General features: G+C 47.6%; 1 protein-coding gene across 3 annotated transcripts in view; it reads left to right on the top strand.

Moving 5' to 3' along the window:
* Positions 1-1,506: 1,506 nt before the first annotated feature.
* The window catches only part of ADARB1 (adenosine deaminase RNA specific B1), a 127,873-nt gene continuing 109,768 nt past the window's right edge, over positions 1,507-19,611 (top strand). For all 3 annotated transcript variants that reach the window (XM_084754302.1, XM_084754300.1, XM_084754301.1), the window contains exon 1: positions 1,507-1,679. The gene's annotated coding sequence lies outside the window, so the exon portion shown is untranslated. The remainder of the gene's footprint in view (positions 1,680-19,611) is intronic.

The raw sequence follows: 19,611 nt of genomic DNA, 5'->3' as shown, positions 1-19,611 counted from the left end.
ACCCGAGAGGCTGTCAGAATGCCATTTTCTTGCCTCTTGTTTTTACGTGTCCTATCATTCTTGCTTCAAGCTAGGTTTTTGGCAGTGTACACAGCAGATGAGGAAGGCCAGGCTAGCCAGTCCTGGATGAGCCTGGCATAGCTCTGTTTCGGCTGTAACAGTCCATGTAACCAGCCAAAGGTCCATCAAAGTGATGGGCGCCCGATGAACATAGCATACTTCCTTTGTCCACATCTCTGTCTCTTCTACTTGTATCATGACAGAGTTTTCAATTTAGTCAATGAGTCACAGGAAAACAGGTGATGTGTACAGTGGCTAGGAAGGTCCTGTATGCTGGAACTTGCTCTCTTGTGGGCAGACCACAGCTGTTATGAGAATTAATGTGACCTTCGCTTACTAACAGCGGGTAACACGTAGACGATGGGAGGGAGATCACCCACGAAGCACAGTTAAGGTCCAAGCCCTTGGAGGCCTTCTAAGAGCAACGATTTCTACTCACTTGCCCACAAATACACCTGTAAGATCCTGCCTGACTCCCAGCTTTTAGGCAGACTGAAGACCTGACTGGAGGGCTGGTCCAAGGGACAGGTTCTTCTGTCACGCCTAGTGATGGAAACAGACGTTGACTAGCTGCAACGCTACTCCTGCGGTCAGTTTATTCCTTCAGATTCTGGATCTCGTCAGGACCCTGCTGGCATAGCACCCCAGGGTGAGATCGGCAGCTACAAGGCCATATAAAATGCTGACCACATCCTGGGTGCTCGACGCAGCACTTTACCTGTGTTCATCTTTTACTCGTCCTTTTTATTTTTAGAGAAATGAGGAAACAGAGCAAGTATAAACGAGATGCCTGGTAATGCCTAAGAGGTGACAAGAGCCTCCTGAACTTGATCCCGGGATCAAGGTTAAAGAAGCGACTACCATTAGTGACCAACACTAGACACACTGCTTCACAGAATCCCGTCCCTGGTCCTCTCACTGCTTATTTTCAATGTCTACGGAGGTGGGTGTGTCCAGGGCCGTCTCTCAAAACTGGAGGAAGGCCCAGGGGATGATTCCCGCGGGATTACGAGGTATCACGCACAAGGTGAACGGAGTCTTGAAGCGGGCAGTCACAGTTGCACTCCTCTTCGGAAGGCTCCCTGCCCAGTTCCCAGCTTCCAGAATCTCTAGTGTCCTTGGTCCCACCAGTCAGTCCCTGAAGCTCCCATCCGAGGCTCCCACCCGTTCGGGTCTCCTCTGTGCGAGTTCGAGAATCCCGCCCCCGTCGATCTTCTCAGTGCTTGTCCGAGGCTCCCTTCCCCATCGAGTCTCCCTAGCGACACAAGACCTGTTTTGGTTCTAACCGTTAGCCTACGCGGTAAACGCCGCTAGCGAATTGGGGACAGTGGTTCGGGGCAGGAGGCGCGGGCGCGCGCACGTCCGCGTCGGCGTCGGGCGCTGGCTCCACCCCCTGCAAGCGCGCGCGCGCGCGGCTGCGGCGGCTGGGGCGGGGCGAGCAGAGGGGGCGGAGCCGCCGGCGCCGAGGCTGAAGCAGAGGCTGAGGCAGCGGCTGAAGCTGAGGTGGCTGAGGCTGAGGCGGCGGCTAGGGGCTCCTGGCCGGGGCCGCGGGGCCGGCGGAGCCCGCCGCAGCGCCCGGAGCCAGACGTCGGCAGCCCACGGGCGCAGCGTGACCTGAGGTAAGGCGGCGGGGGACGCGGGCGGCTGCGTTTATGTAAGCGCGGGGCAGGTGGCTGAGGCCGCGCAGCGCCGGCGGCCGCGGACCTGACCACAGACCCCCAGACCCTATAGACCCCGGCCGGGGCCCGCGGCCGGTTGCGCGGTTGCTGGCGCATCCCGGGCGGCGCGCTGAGGGCGGGCCGCGGTCCTCCTGGATGCTCTGCGCTGCGCTGCGGGAGGAGGCTGCGCCCAGGACGGCTTGTCCGCTCCTGGAGGCGCCGCGTCCGCGTGGGATGCGCTGCGCCGCGGTGAGCCCGAGAGTGCGCCTCTCGGACTGGAGACAGTGCCCGCGGAGGGGACCCTGTACTCAGGGAGGGCACCTGTGCCTATCAGAGAGGAGGCTGAGCCCGGGGAGGGGAATCATGTGCCAGGCGATGGAAACCTGTGCTCCGGGGAGGGACCTTTGCCCAGCAGAGGGGAGGCTGTGCCCTGGAGGGGGAACCCTGTGCCCTGCAGAGGGAAAGCTGCGCCCGGGAATGGGGACCCTGTATTCTAGAGAAGGGACCTGTGCCCAGCAGAAAGAAGGTTGCGCCGAGAGAGGAGACACCTTGTGTCACTCTGAAGCAGCATCTGGGGATGGGGACCCGGTGCCCTGCAGAAGGGACCATGTGCTTGACAGAGGGGAGGCTGAGCTCGGAGAGGGGACCCTGTGTCCTGCAGAGAGGACCTGTACCCAACAGAAGGGAGATTAAGCTGGGAGAGTGGGAACCTTGTGCTCCGAGTAGAGGGAGCTGCACCAAGGGATGGGGACTTTGTGCCCTGCAGAAGGGACCATGTGTTAGAGGGGAGACTGCGCCTAGAGGAGGGGGGACCAAGTGCTTCGCAGAGGTGAGAATGCGTCACAGGGAGGGAACCTTGTGCCCTCGGAGCTCTGTGCTCCGAGGAGGGAGACCCAGACCCTGTATCCCACAGAGGGGAGACTGCACCTTGTGGAGAGCACTTTGTGTCCTGCAGAGGAGACACTGCGCTCCCACGAAGTGGACACCTTGATCTGGGTGAGGGAGTCAGTCTTCTTTCTGGTGGTCCGTGGCCCTCCCGAGGGCTCAGAGTCTACAAGGGGTGCCCGGGTGGGCGATGCAAGTTCTGAGTGCCCCGGGTGCCCGGTGCGTCTGTTGCTGTGGGAGCCATCTGGGACATCAGGGGCTGGAGGTAAATTTTGACGTGCTCGAATAGGCAGCAGGGCAATCACTGTGTGGTGGCTGTGTGCGAGGGAAGATGTCAGATGGGGCAGTGGACGCTAGACTGTATTGGCGCTGGGGACCGCCATTCGAGGACCAGAAATGTGTTCCGTTTGTGATTTAGGAGCGGGGTATGCGCACCGGACTGTCTAGTTGGAGGTTAATGTTTTCAGCTAGTAGGTTTGGGTTGTTACTAATGATGAGGACACCTTTTTTCTTTTGAAAACCATTATTGCGTTCCATTTTGGAAGTATAACCGAAAAGTGACCTGATAGGCAAACTTGCTTCTTTTACTTTAGGTGCTGTAATTAAGATGATCAAACAGTAGTTTTCACTAAGAATAGAAACAACGTATTAACCCTCTTTGTTCCACTGAAAGGAAGCTGCATTTTCCAAAACAGTTTTCGTCTTGAGAGCAGTTTCTAAGCTCTTAGTAAAAGCTGTTTCTTCCTTTCATGGGGATGAAACTTATTCACCGGTTTTGCTTGAGAGGGTTCCCTGGAGGGAAATAGAGAAAAAGGGGAGGCAGAAGGTTGGTGGTACAGCTCCTTTTGGAATGAGAATTAACGGTCCCTTGGGTTCCTCAAGGTTCCTCCAAGGGGCAGATTCACAGCATGGGCACCTCACAGCAGGGCCGTGATAAATATTGCATGAGACACACTGGGCTGGGTGCTGTGATCCCACAGTGGCGGAGAGGTGGAATTCACACAGGCTTTGAAAGGAATGTATTCTCCATGCCCGTTAGATGTCAAGGAGGTTCAGGAACTGGGCACATTCAGTTACTTCTACGTCAGCTGTGATGCTCCAGTGGGAAAGGAGACCTTTCTGCAAGGACATTGTTGAAGAGAGAAACTAACGATGCACGTCCTCCATGGTGTGTGCATTCAGTCATTGCTGGTAGGCCAAGGCAGGAAGATTAGCTACCAAGAAATAACACCATCCCCAAGCACATCTTGGCTCATAGGCAAATGCACTTCTTTGTAAGTTTATGTGCTGTAGAGCATTTAAACTGTCTTAGAATTTTTGGAATAATAACTTAAAAAAAAATCCTTTAAACCCATCTTGTCCAGTGAATGAACAGTCTCCAAACTGGTCATGTGCTAGACCTTTCCCTCTGGAGTTACAGTGCTGAACTCCACAAACCATGGACAGTTTGCCACCTTAATCACTTTAGCAGCATTCACATTTTAAGATAAAACTATAAGACTTGCAAAAGTATAAAACTTTTGCTTATAGGTTTAAAAATGGAAGGCAAGCAGTGAATGTGTACACAATACATTCAAAAGGCACACAGAATAGGCCCAACCTCATATTCCTCTCTGTTATCTCCAGATGTTACTATGTGTGGATGGTGCGTTTTCTCAGCAGTGGTATATATGGATATGTATATAGTTGTAGATATATTTTAATGTAGGTTTTTCCCCCCCTGGTACTGGGGAGTGAACCAAGTGTGTTACTGCTGAGGTATATCTCAGCCTTGAGAAATAGTCTCACTAAGTTGCCCAGGCTGACCTTGTGCTTACACTGTATGATGGTAGGCCTTGAATTTTCAGTCTTCCTGTCTTAGGCTCCCTAGTATCTGGAATTATGGACCTGTGACACCAGGCTCAACTTTTCAAATACAGTGCTTTAACGTCCCCTTAGCAGTGTGACAGCAGGATTCCTATTTATACAAGGGCACAAGGAAGACCTGCTCATAATTTTTAATCTAAAATTCCTTTATCTGTAAGTTGTGTGTAAGGACTGGGTTCTATTGCATTGAGTGCTGTGATTAGCCACGTACATACACCGGGCCAGAGAATATTGTTTAAATAGCTAGGAGGTTATCTAGAAGCAACTTTTGGCGATTGTAGTCTGTTAAGTTATATAATCATTAAGGAAGTGATCAAGCTTAGTATGAAAGCTTGGAGAGAGTCAATTCTGTTGGAAAACTTGATGGTTTTCTGTGGCATGTTCTAACATAAATTTCCAAATCCACAGTTTGGTGTAAGGGAATTGGTTATGCCTAAGACCCTATATTTAATATGTTTATAGTATATGAAGGACAAGTCAGCAATAATTTCACTTAAAAATTATCCACTAAATCAGTGCTTCTCAGCCTTCCTAATGTTGAGACTCTTTAACACAGTTCCTCGTATTGTGGTGATCCCCAATCATAAAATTATTTTGTTGCTTTTTCATAATCATAATTGTTGCTACTGTTATGAATCACAGTGTAAATTTGTGATATGCAGGATATCTAATATTTGACCCCTGTGAAAGGGTTGACCCCCCCCCCCAGAGGGGTCACAACCTACAGGTTGAAAATCGCTGCACTAGATTAATTAAGAGTTCTTCCTTATTCCTTAGTGACTGTCTTCCTTGAAGCATAGGTTTCGTTTGGAGCATGGATGAAGAAGATGCAGTAGCCACGCCAGCAGAGATTTTTTTTTTTTAAAAACCATGCCTTCCATTACAATTAGGACCATTAATATCAAGTTGTTGTTACTTGTTTTTAAACAATTTGAGAATACTGCCTGGTGTTCTTCCCAGTGATTATACTTATGTGGTGGTGCTCTAGGAAGATGTATGCCAGTGCCTTTGGTTTCAGGCATGACAGGTTGGGTTCAGATGAAGCAGGGAGGGGATGAAAGTAGCTTGAAGCGCCTGGTGTTTATGTTGAAGAACGGTGGTGTGGAAACTGTTGGCTCTAGGTCAGCGATTTCCAAACCTGATGCTGTTTCTTTCTCATCAGTGGTGCTTGTATTCCAGGTTCTGGAATTAGCACCCGATGAGGCTAATTTTGCCCACCTAGGATTCTCATTATGGGAACAGAGGGATGGGAACGCAAGACTCTAATAATGTCTGTATAGCCCAAAGGGCAAAGGAAGAAAGGGTAGGTGGAAGGAGACAGAGTAGGTGTCTGAGAAGTGTGGCGTGTGTTTGGCTACAGCCTGATGCAGCCTTCCAGGCAGAGGGGACTCTGAGGTAAAGGCCTTGACATGTGTTGTTAACATCAGGGAGCCATTGTGGCCAGGGAGGGAGGGAGAGTTGCAGGAAATGAGGCTAGGGAGGTCGGGAGAGCTGCTTCTTGCTGGTGTATAGAGGCTGTGGTGAGGGATTTAAATTTTAATCTCAGAGTGATGGGAGATCTTAGCAGAGCTGGGCTGCCTGCTCTTCCGCCTCCCCCTTTCCCTCTCAGAGAGTTTTGAACATAGGGAAAGACATGCTGAGCCACCTCTCCAGTCTATTACTGTTATAGATGGGGGCTGTCAAAGCGGGGAACTGTGAGGTGCTTGCTCAAGGTCACACAGTCAGTGGCACAGACTGAGCCTCTCTATAGCATGCTGCACTCATCCCTCTCATTCCATTGCTGCAGGCAGGAGCACCAGTGGAGACCAGTGAGGAAGTCCTGTCAGAAGCGTGGTCACCAGGCTGGGGCCCCAGCAAGAGGGAGAGGTGGATTGTCACTGTGTAAGATGCTTTGTCTGTGAGGTCTACCATTGTTTTATATATATATGTATATATATATATATATATATATATATATTCCTGACAGAGGAAGATGTACCAATTAGAGGACGGCAACACTTTTCTTTCTTACCACTTAGCATTCATTTACACTCATTGAAAGGACTGACTTTGAGCATAGACTATTACGATGCTTTCATGCCTTCATAAAAAAGAATACTGAAGTAACATAATCACGACAGGTTGTTTAGAATTGAGTCTTCTGGTTTTTAGCTTAGGGTAATGCCATATTGGTGGGGTAGGATCCCTGGGAGGGTTGTGTGTTTAGGGGAGCGATTAGGACTTGAGATTTGGAAAACAAATCCAGAGACCTTCTCATTAATCATACCACATACTGGCCTGGGGGGTCAGTGTGCCACCACTTAGCTGCTGAATTTTTTCTGTGCTTCAGTTTTTCATCCTTAGTTCAGGGAGAATAGAATTTGTATCTTGTCCAGCTGTGCAATGCCTTCACTCCCAGCATAAAGGAGGCAGTTTTGGGCCAGACAGGAGTAACAGTGAGATCTTGTCTCAACAACAACAGAAATGGAGAAAAAAAAATCTCAAATGAGCACTAAGCTGATCTGCTGAGCCAAAGTCGAGGGCCAAGAATAGTACCTGACCAGCAGTATTTAGGAGAGTTTGCTTTGCTTATTGTTTTTATGATTAGTCATCTGAATGAAAAATTTGGATAGAAAGGAAAATTCAAGGTCAGGCTCGGGAAAAGGTTGGGTCAGATATGCAAATTTAGGTGTCTTTTTGAGTACAGCTGCTGTTTCATATCATAGGCTGGACAGTGAGTGTCCAGAGGAGCAGAGGTAGGTGTTGGTAGAGACTCTTGGGGAGGAGTCCACAGGGGTGAGGATGTTGGACTGTGCTACTGAAGAAGGCAAGCAGGAAGGCCCAGTGGCCAGGAATCCAGGATGCTCAGGTAGGGGGCTGGGATATTATTATCTTGGGTTTGGTGAGAGGCAGACCATCAGTGACTTTGATGGGGCTTTGGAACAGTGGGGAGGAGGGACATTTGTCGCATCCAATGTGGATGACTCTCTATGGACGTTTTATTTAAAGAGAGCCGAGTGATGGAACTCAGACCGGGGGCAGAGGTCTAGGCTCCTGTGTATCTTGTTTTGGATAGTGATGGTAGTGTGTTCTTGGCCTCATAGGAATGAACGTTGCGGGAAGCCGGTCCTTGAGAAGGTTCCAGGGGCAGAAGAGAAAGGATGTCCAGCCCTAGCAGGGAGGAAGCTCTGCATTCAGTTCATTCAAACGTATCTGGAAGGCTTGCTAGCCTGGGTTAGGAAGAAGGGAACCGGACTCAGAATGCCATTTTCACGATAAGCATGGTGGTGGCGCACACCTTTAATCCCAGCACTTGGGAGGCAGAGGCAGGTGGATCGCTGTGAGTTCGAGGCCATTCATGTTTAACAAAGCTCCTGTTAGGTTGATGGCACACGCTGCCTTAGTGGAAGGAGCCAGATCGTTGTCTAGTTGGAGGTTTGATGGTGTAGCTGGATGGACATGGAGGGACGGTGGTGCAGGCAGTGCAGGTTTTCAAGCAGAGTTACAGCTTTCACATAGTGCAGAGTCAAAGTTGTAGCAGTGAGGAAAGACAGATGACAGGGACATTTTCTTGGTGGTAGGTACAGGACTAGGTTCAGGAAGAGGAGAAATGAAGCGGAAAACACTAACTCAGGCTTAGCTTGTCCTACTATCCCCTCATGACATCGTTCGTAGAGGGTGGCAAGACTTCACTGTGCAAGCAATCGGCTCTGTACCAGACAGTAGCGGGTCCTCTGGTCCAGCCCAGCTGGATCCTGTCTGCCTGTAGTATGGTAGATCCCCAGGCTAAGGTCTCTGTCCTTAAGATAGCCTCCTCTGGGACTTCAGACTGACCAGTGACAAGTCAGGGTTCTCATGTCCCCTCTTCAGAGTGGCTCCCAGAAAGGAACTACTTTATTCACACATGCAGTTTCTTACTAAGGGTATTTTGAAGCAAGTAACCATATAACCTATGAAGAAGTCCCAGGTGAGTTCTGGAAGGGTACTGTGGTACTTTGTAGCATGTGAGTGAGTTCTTGTTCAGCCTCTCACAGGCTGCCACATGCTGAGCTCTCCAGAAGTTCCAAGTACGTCTTGTAGCCACTGTCTCCCTGATGCCTGTTCATAGCATAGGTGACAATGATTGCCTGTGTGGGAGTCCAGCTGGGTCTGTCTGGTTAGCCTTCCTGGTCCCCCACCCTTCTAAAAATACATTTTTATTAACTCTTTGAAATTTCATGTATTTTGTTAGCTTCTTTGCTTTTGAGACAGGCTCTCACTATATAGTTCAGGCTAGCCTTGAACTCACAGAGATACACCTGCCTCAGTCTCCTGAGTGCTGGGATTAAAGGTGTGAGCCACGTCCTAGTTAGGGTTACTATTGCTGTGATAAAACACCATGACCAAAAGTAACCTGAGGAGGAAAGAGTTTCCACGTCACTCTTCATCATCAGGGGAAATCAGGACAGGAACCTGGAGGCAGGAGCTGAAGCAGAGGCCACGGAGAGGTGCTGCTCACTGGCTTATTCCTCGTGGCTTGCTCAGCCCATCCACAACGGGCTACCCCTTCCCCACAATCACTAATTAAGAAAATGCTCTGCAGGCTTGCCGACATCCAGATCTTCTGGAGGCATTTCTTAATTGAGGCTCCCTCCTCTCTGATGGCTCCAGTTTGTGTTAACATAAAACCAGCACAACCACCATGCCTGTCTTATACGTATTTTGATCATATTCACCCAACTCTTCCTTGTCATTTCTCCCAGATACTTCCCACCCACCCCTTCTAACTTCTTGCCCCCACCCCTCATTTAAATAATCCAATGAGTCAATTTGTATTGATCATATATTGATAGGTATGGGACCATTCACTGGAGTCTGATTGATCTACTAGGGCCCCACCCTCAAAAAAACCAAAACAAACAAAACCTTGTCTCTCCCTGCCCCAGAAGCCATTAACTATCAATGGCTTCTCAGGAGAAACTCATTCCCTCTCTGTTTTAAATTTATTTTATTTTATTTATTTTTATAATTTGTGTGTGTGTGTGTGTGTGTGTGTGTGTGTGTGTGTGTGTGAGAGAGAGAGAGAGAGAGAGAGAGAGAGAGAGAGAGAGAGGAGAAAGGAGGGTGTCTCTGTGTGTGTAAGAGAGAAAGAGAGAGAGGGAAGGAGAGTGTCTCTGTGTGTGTGTGAGAGAGAGAGAATATGTGTGTGTGTGTGTAAGAGAGAGAGAGAGTGTGTGTGTGTATGTGTGTGTGTGTGTGTGAGAGAGAGAGAGAGAGAAGGAAGGGAGGGAGGGAGGGAGGGAGAAAGTATGTGTATGAGAGAGAGGAGGGAGAGAGAAAGAAAGAAGAAAGGAGTGTGTCTGTGTGTGTGTAAGAGAGAGAGACACACACAGAGAATATGTGTGTGTGAGAGAGATGGAGAGAAAAGAAGGAAGGGAGGGAGAGAGAAAGAGTATGTGTGTGAGAGAGAGGGAGGGAGAGAGAGAATGGAAAGGGAGTGAGGGAGGGAGAGATTGTGTGTATGTGAGAGAGAGAGAGAGACAGAGACAAAGAATGTGTGTAAGGGAGAGAGGAAAGGAGGGAGAAAGTGTGTGTGTGCGTGAGAGAGAGAGGAGGGGGGAGGGAGGGAGAAGGAGGGAGGGAGGGGGAAGAGAGAGGGGGGTGGAATACACAGGGGTTAAGAAGCTCTTGCCATTCTGAGTGGTGATACTAAGGACCAGAAGGGTCTGGGAATCTTCAGTGATGGACGCTTTGCATTAGATTACCAACTTGTATATTATATGTAGCATTTGTTTCTACTTCTGTAGTCTTTGAAACACATCACATGCTGGGTAGTGGTGACGCACACCTTTAATCCCAGCACTCAGGAGGCAGAGAGGCAGGCTGCTCTCTGTGAGTTGGAGGCCAGCCTGGCCTACAGAGTGAGTTCCAAGATAGTGAGGGCTACACAGAAAAACATTGACTCAAAAAACAAAAAAACAAAAAACAAGACAACAACAACAACAAAACAAGCAAGGAAACAAAAGCAAAGCGAAGCATCACCTTGTCTGTAACAGACTTTCTAGGTTTTGAATTATAGAACTGGTGCTGCTCAAGATCAGGTCATTGCACTTGGGTCATGACTCCTCCTTGCAGCAGTCCTTGTAGGAGATCCCAGTGGCTGATAGTTTTCAGATTGACCATGAAACTAATGCAGAGAGGCTCAATGACTTCTCAGGAAAGTCGGATGTTGTTTAACTAACAGCTACTAAGCTCTTGTGTGTCATGTGTGGTCAGTCTCGTCTGATCCTCGTGCTAATCTTGGGAGGACACTGTTACGTGGGACTGGCACCCCCCCTTCTCATCGCTGGGTACTTGCTCTCAGGGCTTACCTGAGTGGCAGCCTGCTGCCCGTTCTTTCTTTCTCCACTATATGCCCTTTCAGTTTGTTCTTGATTGGCAGCCAAGTCTGAGCTCTTAATACAAGGCACACCATGTCATTCTCCTGCTTGAAACCCTGTACCTGTTCCATCTCAGGTGCTCCCAGCAGTCCCCGTGTCTCTTACCCCCAATCTGCCCTTAGCCTCTAGCCAGTGCTCACATCTTTTGCACACGTATATACGTGCTGTCACGCTTCTGGTTATCTTTGTCATCTCCCTGTACCCCTTACTCCCTCCTTTCATTCACATAAAACTACCTGGCAGGAACAGAAGCCCCCGAAAGGCAGGACTGTTGCTCTAACTGTCCTGAGGCCCTGTACAATAGCTGGCAGATGGCAGGTACTTTCAAACCCTTGCTGAACGAGGCAGTGACTTTTTCTTATTCTTTCTGTAGGTGGTAAGTGACAGAGCTTGAACTGAGGAAGTTGTCTGCCTCTGCAAACGTATGCCTTTCTGCCTTACACACGGCCCCCCACACCCTACTGTACTGAATCAGTCATATATTTATGCCCATATGTCTGTGTTATCTCCAGACTTCCTTGCTTTTCTTTGTAGAATAGAAACATTTACAAAACACTCAAAATTGTTATAAAATCACAAAGTACAATATAGTAAATTAATCTGTTGAAAACAGGGTGCTCACATCCTGAAAAAAAAAAGTTGTGCCTCAACAACATTATCTTACACTCTTGGGCGGCATGTGGTTGAAATGCATTCCCTTAAGTGATAACGGCACTTGAAAGGCGGATGCTCTGGGAGGTTTTAGAAACAAGCAGGCAGACAGAATGAAAAATCCATGTGATTCCACTGTGGAGGCTTACAGGAATTAAAATTGGAGAAAGTGTAGCTTATCAGCTGCTTGGTGGAGAACCAAGCAGGAGAGTGCTCCAGAATTTAGAGACTTGGCAGGAATAATCCCAGCTTGGTTCTGAATCTGTCCCAGCTTTGCTGAATGTGAAATGAAGACGCTGAAGTGGTGGCTTCTAAGGCTCACCTCCTGCTAGGGACCTGTGTTAGTAGCAAGTGTAGTTAATAGTGTGTACCACGCCCCTCGTGTCCTGCCTGCTGAGGTCCATGTAGGGCTAGCACTTGGCATGCAGGTGTCCAGGACTGTTGAAAGGGTGCAGTGTTGGAAGAGGGATCTGAGGAGTTGAGCAGCTTTGGGGCAAGATTGAAGGTGGTGAAGTAGGGTTTCTGTTTTGTGTGGAAATAGGAGACCTCAGAGAGCCAGAGTTAGAATTGGTCGACCCTTTTGCACTTCATTTGGTACAAAGGCACGGGGTTGTCTAGTGTCTTGACCTTAGAAGTTCTGTGAGTTTGGGGTTCATCGTGACTGATAAAGATAATTAAGATTTAATTGCCCCTTCTAACATTATAAAGTTATCAGCACATCTACTACCAATTGGTCTAGAAAACAGGTCAGAAAGTCACACAGGTTTCTTGTGCCTTTGCTCATGGGCAGGGCACATAAATACAGGCATTTTGTTGTTAAAAAGTACAACGTAAGCACACTAAGCTCATGATGGCTAGCCTACTTTGGGTTAGTTGGTTCTGTTGAGAAAAGGGATTTATTCAAGGATGTTAGGGCACCCGACCTCAGAGCCCTTCCAATCTGATGCCTCTTAAGCTTCCTGTGTCTTTCTCTGTACCAGGTGCCTGCTTCCTCAGATTTTTCTCTTCTGAGGTAGAATCTTGGGGGAGGAGAACCTGTCACCTATAGGTACATTGGTTGCATGAGAGCAGATGGAATTCTGTCTGCTGCCTCAGAGAGAGGCGCTCGTTACCTGGGTGGACCCTGGCATGACCAGTCCCTCCCCAAAACACACATCTCACACAGGAATGGGAGAAAGCCCTTAGTGTTAATCTACCCATGTTCTAGGCCTGAGTTCCCATGGCTTGAAACCTATCTGTATGAAGGTAAAGGCCCCAAGAGACTCATGCACTTGGGCCACAATTCAAGGTGCAGTGACCTGATTGTTCATGTCCACATTGGTCTAGATAGGAGGAAAATTAGTTACATCAAATGCATGTTGCTTATGAAATTTCTGAGGAAATATCCACCCAAAATACCAGTACAGCCAAATTGTTATTCTGGAACTGAATTCATCATTTTGCATTTGGGTTTAACTTTTTTTCTTTGTAACATAGTGTTCTTTTGTGGAATACTCCAGGGAATTATTTTTCCTTTCATAATACTTTGAAAATTTATTTTCCTTAAAATTCTGTCTAAACTTTTACAGAGTCTCATTGTAATAAATTTTTGTTGTTGTTTAAATTCCCAGCTCCAAGAAGGTAGTGGCATAGTCAGTGAATGGTAGTGAGTAACTGGTGCAGTTAAAAGCTAGTTTGGGGATTTGAAGCTGCACCTCTGTTCCATAAGACGTGGAATTGAGAAGGATGAATCATAAGAGTTCAGAGCTACATTTGAGATCACAGAGTTCAACCTAGATTTCACCATTGCTGAAACCCTGTGGGGGGAAAACATTGGCTTGCATAACATCTCGGTTGGCTTTTGGAAGGGCTCCGAGGAAAACCTCCGTCTGGATTCTGCTAACCAGCTGTCCTTTGGCATTTATGCCATAGAGCTATCCGGAAGAGAGACGCTGACTTACACTCTCGGGATTTTCCCCTCTGTATTTCTCGGTACCTCGTAGTAGATGACTTTCGCCCACATGTGGATGACTGAGTGACATATTTGATCATTTCACAGAAAAGCTTTCTTTTCTTTAATTTTACCCCTCTAGTGAAGCTGTGTAAGGACAGTGATTGTATTTCCACAGAGAGAGCTGGTGCTGTGTAACCTGCCGGGAGGGACCAGACGCTGGCCTCCTGTGCACGCCTAGCATGTGGTTCCCACTCTGCTCGCCTGAAGTTTTCCCTGTGTTGGTCAGCTGTGGGTACCCACAGGATGGGCACGAGGAGCACACCCTTAGTGGGTTTAGGTGTGTGGATTCCTAAAGACTCTGGAGCATAGGGAGGTTTCCCTTTTTCTCAACAGCAGTTTTGAGCACGGATTCACTGGACTGTATAGGCTGTATGTGAAGGTGGGGCAGGGCCGCACTAGCAGACATAACCTTGTACCTTGTCACAGTCCATTCAAGAATTGATCCAGGAATTTTCTTGGTCTTACTGAGTGATGAAAGAAGCAATACATAACGCAAATAGAATGAAATTATGTCTAAAGGGTAATTTTCAGAGTGCTCTGGGAAGATGAGGCAGAAAACAAAATTGCTTATTTTAGTTCAGTGATTTTCTTGCAGGTCTGGATTGTGGCACTATCATCATGGGCTGTTTTTGGGGCTTTCCTCTTGCCCTGAGTGTCCCCATGTCTGTTTTCAGGTACCTCCATTGCGGACCTTGCCATAGGCTATCTGTGTGCTGTCTCTGGTGTCCTTTTCGCCAATTCTTCATTTGAGTGAAACAGATCCTAGGTAGGCTTCTATGCTGGGTGTAAGTTCACTCACATGTGTCTAACACTCACCCACCCTGTGGGCTTGCAGTGTGGATGTAACACACTGGTTATCCCTTACCAGAGATGAGCTTTAGATGGTTTTCTGCTTTGTAATTATTATAAATGATGCTACTTGAAGCATTAGTAAAATATCTGTGTGTGGACCTGTTTTTCTATTTCTGTCAGATGGATGTTTTTTCATTGCTCTCTGCTGAAGATTTCCTTACACTATGTACTTTGGTTGTTTCCAGGATGAATTATCTTGACCATAATGTAGGTTTCTTAAAATGGCAGTCTTATGTCAGATTCTTAGCAGTGTGTGTGTGTGTGTGTGTGTGTGTGTGTGTGTGTGTGTGTGTGTTTTCCTCATCAGAAGAGAAAATCAATTTTATTTGCTGAGCTGTGGAAGTCACTAAATAAAACCCACATTCAGCCTATAAATCCACATAGGTGCTTACCTTTGACCTCGCTTCACTTCTAGGACTCTCCCTTAAGACACATCTCCAGTAATCTGAAAATGTGTGTAGCATGACCTGGATACTCATGCCTGAGAGGCTTCAAGAGCGGGGCCATCTCTGTGGACTGTCTTGCAGCAGTTTCTAGGATATGCTGATATGAGTATTTGGTGAGCTGCCTTCATGTGGGAACGCATGCTGGCGAGATGCTTGTACAGGAAGAAGTGGGAATGGAGGAGTGTGGTCACACCAGGATGTAGAACTAATAGGAAAAAGAAAAAAAAAGGGTGGGGGGGTTGGCGTCACTGCACTGCACTGCACGGCATTGATATAGCCTCGCCCTTGGAGACACAGATACTTCATGTACTCAGAATGGCATAGATAATTAGGATACATGCTGAACCTGTATGGGTAGAGACCCAAGTCGAGCAAGCTGAGGGAAAACAGTGTATTGACTGGATTCCTTACGGGTAAAGCGAGAGCCAGATGCAGTGCTGTCCTGTCCTGATAGATTTGTTTCTCAAGGGTCAAGGGCTAACTGTGCTGTGTGTATATGGTGCTGAACATGGGTAGATAATAGTGGGAAACAGAAGCCAGCATTCCCTTTGCTCCAGGAGGCCTTAGATAAGGACAGGAAGGGCTGGAATTGGGTGTTTTATTGGAGTTGGGCATATTGGAGAAGTGTGTGATCTCACACAGATCCTCTGGGAAGGCCCAGAAGCAACGCCTCCCAGAATCAGTGAGTGCACCCACATACCCTGTGTTGTTGCCAGTAGAGGATGTCTCTGAGGTGTCTGTCAGGGCCAGGAAGATAGGAAAGGCTCAGGGGCCAACCGGAACGGCCCCTGTGGGCAAAGGAAGGGAATAATGATTCATTAGTGCATAGCATAAAGTGCCAGTCACTCTCCACGTCTATAGCAGCTGACCAGGTAAGCATGTAAACGTGAGAGAACAGGCAGCTCTTCTCGTGAAAGAGTGCCAGTCAGTGTGGAAGAAACAAGAGCCTAGAAGCCACGCTAGGCAAGCAGCATGGTCACAGTGCCGAGGGGGCCCAGGACAGGGGTCCAGGGCTTGAATCTTAGTGGGTAAGAGCTGAGGAGAAAAGGGATATTTGCCTTTAACAGAGCATCTTTACCCCAAGTTGTTTATTTATTAAAAAGGGAAAAATAGTAACTTAAGAGTGGAGAAAGGCAACGGATAGTGCCCCACCAGGGTTGACCTGCAGTGAGCCTGCCTACCTCATGCCGTCCTCTAGTGTCCCTGCACAAACAGGCTCACTTTCTAATAAGAGGGCCCTTGGACTGTTCCATCTGGGTCACCTATAGTGCTCAAGCTCCGCTCTTACAAAGTGTCCAATTTAAAAGAGGAAGGCTGGGAGCCCTGGAGCTGTGCTTAATGGTACCGCACCGGAGTTCATTTCGCAGTTTGACAGTTTCCTACCCAGTATCTCCCAGTGTTCATAGCTCACAAATCTGTGCTTAGGCTTTAGGAAGAGGTGAAGTGAAGGGCGTATGAACCCTGTGTATGTTTGGGTTTGTTTGTTTGTTTTGTTTTTGCTTTTGTTGTTGTTGTTGTTTTGTTTTGTTTTGCTGGGATTGAAGGCATGTGCCACCACACCCAGCTGTATGTTTTTTTTAATCTTCCTATAAACCTAAAATTCAAAATAAAAAGTATAGAAGAAAAGTGTAGGGAGAAGGTGCCTGGAACAGTGCCAGCCTCTGCCTCATGTTTACACTTTGTGTTCCTCTGGTGCTGAGAGGGGCTCAGGTCACTTTCAGTCAGACATCTTCGTTCCTCCTGGAAATTCTGGCCGCCTCTCTAGCTGCAGTGTGCAGCACTCCACAGATGCCCCTCCACATATGGGTGGGCGCTGGTTCTCAGGGACAGAGCTGCTTCTCTCCAGCCTCCAGAAAGAGTGAGTGATCGGCTCCGACCCAAATAGTAGAGGAGCTATTGAGTATTTGCACCCCCGTGTGCAATGAGTGTTTCCTACATTAGCTTCCTGCCTTCCTTGATCTTTGGATTTTGTTTCCTTCCTTCCTTCCTTCCTTCCTTCCTTCCTTCCTTCCTTCCTTCCTTCTTTATAAAAAAAAAAATTTTTTTTTACATAGCTAAATGTGCCCATCTTTTCCTTTATCTCTTTTGGGCATTATAGCTCATCTAAAAGTATTTTCTCTGTACCATTATTCATTTTCTTCTAGTAGTTGTTTTGCCTTTCACATTTAGTTGATTCATATGAAATTAATTTTTTCATGGCGTGAGGTCTGCTTAATATGTTAGCCTCCATCTTTTTAAAAACCTTCATATCAATTCTTTGTGAGTTTCACATCATACATCCTAGTTCCACTCATCTTCCTGTCCTTTCATATCTGCTGTCTACCCTTGCAACCTCCCGCATAAAATAAAATAACACACACACACAAACACAAATAAAACAAAACACAGAAAACATCTTGCCATGGAAGCTGTGTGTGACGGTGTGTCCCATAGTATACCCTCTGTCCATACAACTTTACTTGCAAATGTTCATTGCAATGTGCTATTGGTTTGTGGCTTCTGTGGCACCATTAATATTGGATCCTCACCAGGACTCCTCCTAGTTATCCTGTTGTTGCCCTGTGTCATGGAGATCCTGCAGTTTTGGACTGGAAGGACCGGCCCTTTCATACACCTCAACAGTTCACAGATGATGTAGATTTTGGGGTGGGCCAACTCAAAGCCCTGGATCTGGCCTGGGTGGTAGCTGAGCTGGTCAGCCTGCTGGCTCTCCTTATCTATACCCACAGGGTGAGCTCTCTAGCACTGCTTAGACCAGTCTACCTCAATACTGCCATCAACAGGTGGCAGGGTGAGCTCTTACACTCTCATGCCCTCGGGCCAGGATCACTGGCACACATGCCTCCAGATCCAGCTCTGCTGTGTTGCCCAGTCAAGGAACAATGCCCACTTCCCCAAGTGCTGCCGCTATGGAGGGGCTAGGGCAGCTCTCCTGCTCTGACTCTGTGGAACTCAGGTGAGATGTTTGTTTCTGTTCTCCAGAGTGCTACAGCTGGTGAGAGTCAAGGCTAGCTCTCCCATTCTTAGCTCTCATGACTGCTGGGCCAGCTCTCCCCTACAGCAGATAGCGTGGGGTGAGGTTGGGGAAGGCATCACTCTCACACACTCTCCACCTCATGGCAGATGAATGGCGGATCCAGTTCTTCCATGCCCATAGGGCTGCCTTACCTGCATCCCCTCCACCAGGGCCGGCTCTACTGGCACCCAGGCAAGGTGCAGGGCCTGCTCTCTCGAGTGCTGCAGCCTGAGAGGGGCAGGGTATCTCCCTGCTCCTGGGGTTGGCCTCCATTTTTTATTGGGCTTTCCATGCCCCTGGGCCAAGCATCATCACAATAGAAGCCTTATCAGTTATCCTCCAAGACTTGTTATTGTATGGATTTTGTATGTGACTATAGCTACAGCTTCCAATTGTATCTACATAAAGGATCATATTGTGAGTACATGGCCTAATTTTGGCATTTTGATATCTAATGCCTAGTCATAGCATTATTCACGTTCTAGAGTTTTGGATGCCCTGTGGCTTGTACCACGTGGATGGCAGTGGTGATGAGCAAACTGCTTCTTTGACTCTTACCCTCGCCCAAGTCCTCTCATGTAGACATGAAGTGGGGATCATTCTAACTGTCTATACATGTTACCTGTGGTGAGTTACTGTCTCCCCAGTTTGCTGAGGACTTTTAAGGACTTTGGCACAAGCAGCTGTAGACCTTACTGTCTGCATCCTCTGCACCTGCTGAGATGGTCATGGTTTCCCTCTGCAATCTCTAAATACAGAAAGGTTCACGACAGTCTTCCTGACATCCTGCATGCTAAGGAAAACCTGCTTCTAACACACAGCAAACTCACATTTTCTACTTAAGACCTTCTTCAAGAGGAAACTCTTCCCACTTCCAGCCCATGAGCTTTTCCTGTTTTGGTTTTTTGTGGGTTTTTTTGTTTTGTTTTGTTTTGTTTTGTTTTGTTTTTTGAGATGTGGTTTACAGGTTACACAATAAGCCACATTTTTATTTTAGCTCATTGGCATGTTGCTGAAAGTGTGGCATTGTTGGGAAGCAGGTGGTAGCATTCCTGTTAGTGCTCTCACATGACCATCCCCAGAAGAAGCCCTGTGATATCCAGTCAGCATCTCTGCCTCTTCAGGTGACCAATGCTGACCTTTGCCACTCTTGGCTTGAATACCTCCTATGTTTATCTTTTTCTTTCTTTCTTTCTCTCTTTCTTTCTTTCTTCTTTTTTTCTTCTGAGACAGAGTTTCTCTGTATAACCTTGGCTGTCCTGGTTTTGTAATCCAGGCTGGCCTTGAACTCACAGAGATCTGCCCGCCTCAGCCTCCTGGAGTGATGGAACTAAAGGCATGTGCCACCAGGTCTGGCTCCATGTTTATCCTCAAGTAGTTCTTGTGTCTTGAGCCTTGGGCCATGGCTACTGTTGTGGTCCTGGTTTTATTGGCTACACAACATGGGCTTATGTATCAGCTTTACTTAAATGTGAGGGGTGCCATTGGCTAAACTTCATCCAGCTTTTCATTATTAGCACAAACTAGATCTTTGTCCATTCATTTGTCTACTCAGTCATTGAACAGGACTTCCTTGAGTTCCTACTGTGTACCTGTTAGGCACATTTTGGATATTGAATGCATGGCAGTATATAGGAATCAGCCAGCCTTGGCTTCATGAAGCATCTGTCATTTGGCTGCCACATCTATTGACTGTCCCTGTCAGTTTCTCCATAGACTTCTGCTTGTCCTTGCCCCTGGCATTACTTTAAGTCAACCTGATTTCTTCCACTGCTGGAGTTTTGAA

The sequence above is a fragment of the Acomys minous genome (assembly GCF_964271855.1).
Source record: "Acomys minous genome assembly, chromosome: 13".
NCBI lineage: Eukaryota > Metazoa > Chordata > Mammalia > Rodentia > Muridae > Acomys > Acomys minous.
The sequence above is the reverse complement of the archived record's forward strand: the minus strand, read 5'-3'. Positions and strand labels throughout refer to the sequence as shown.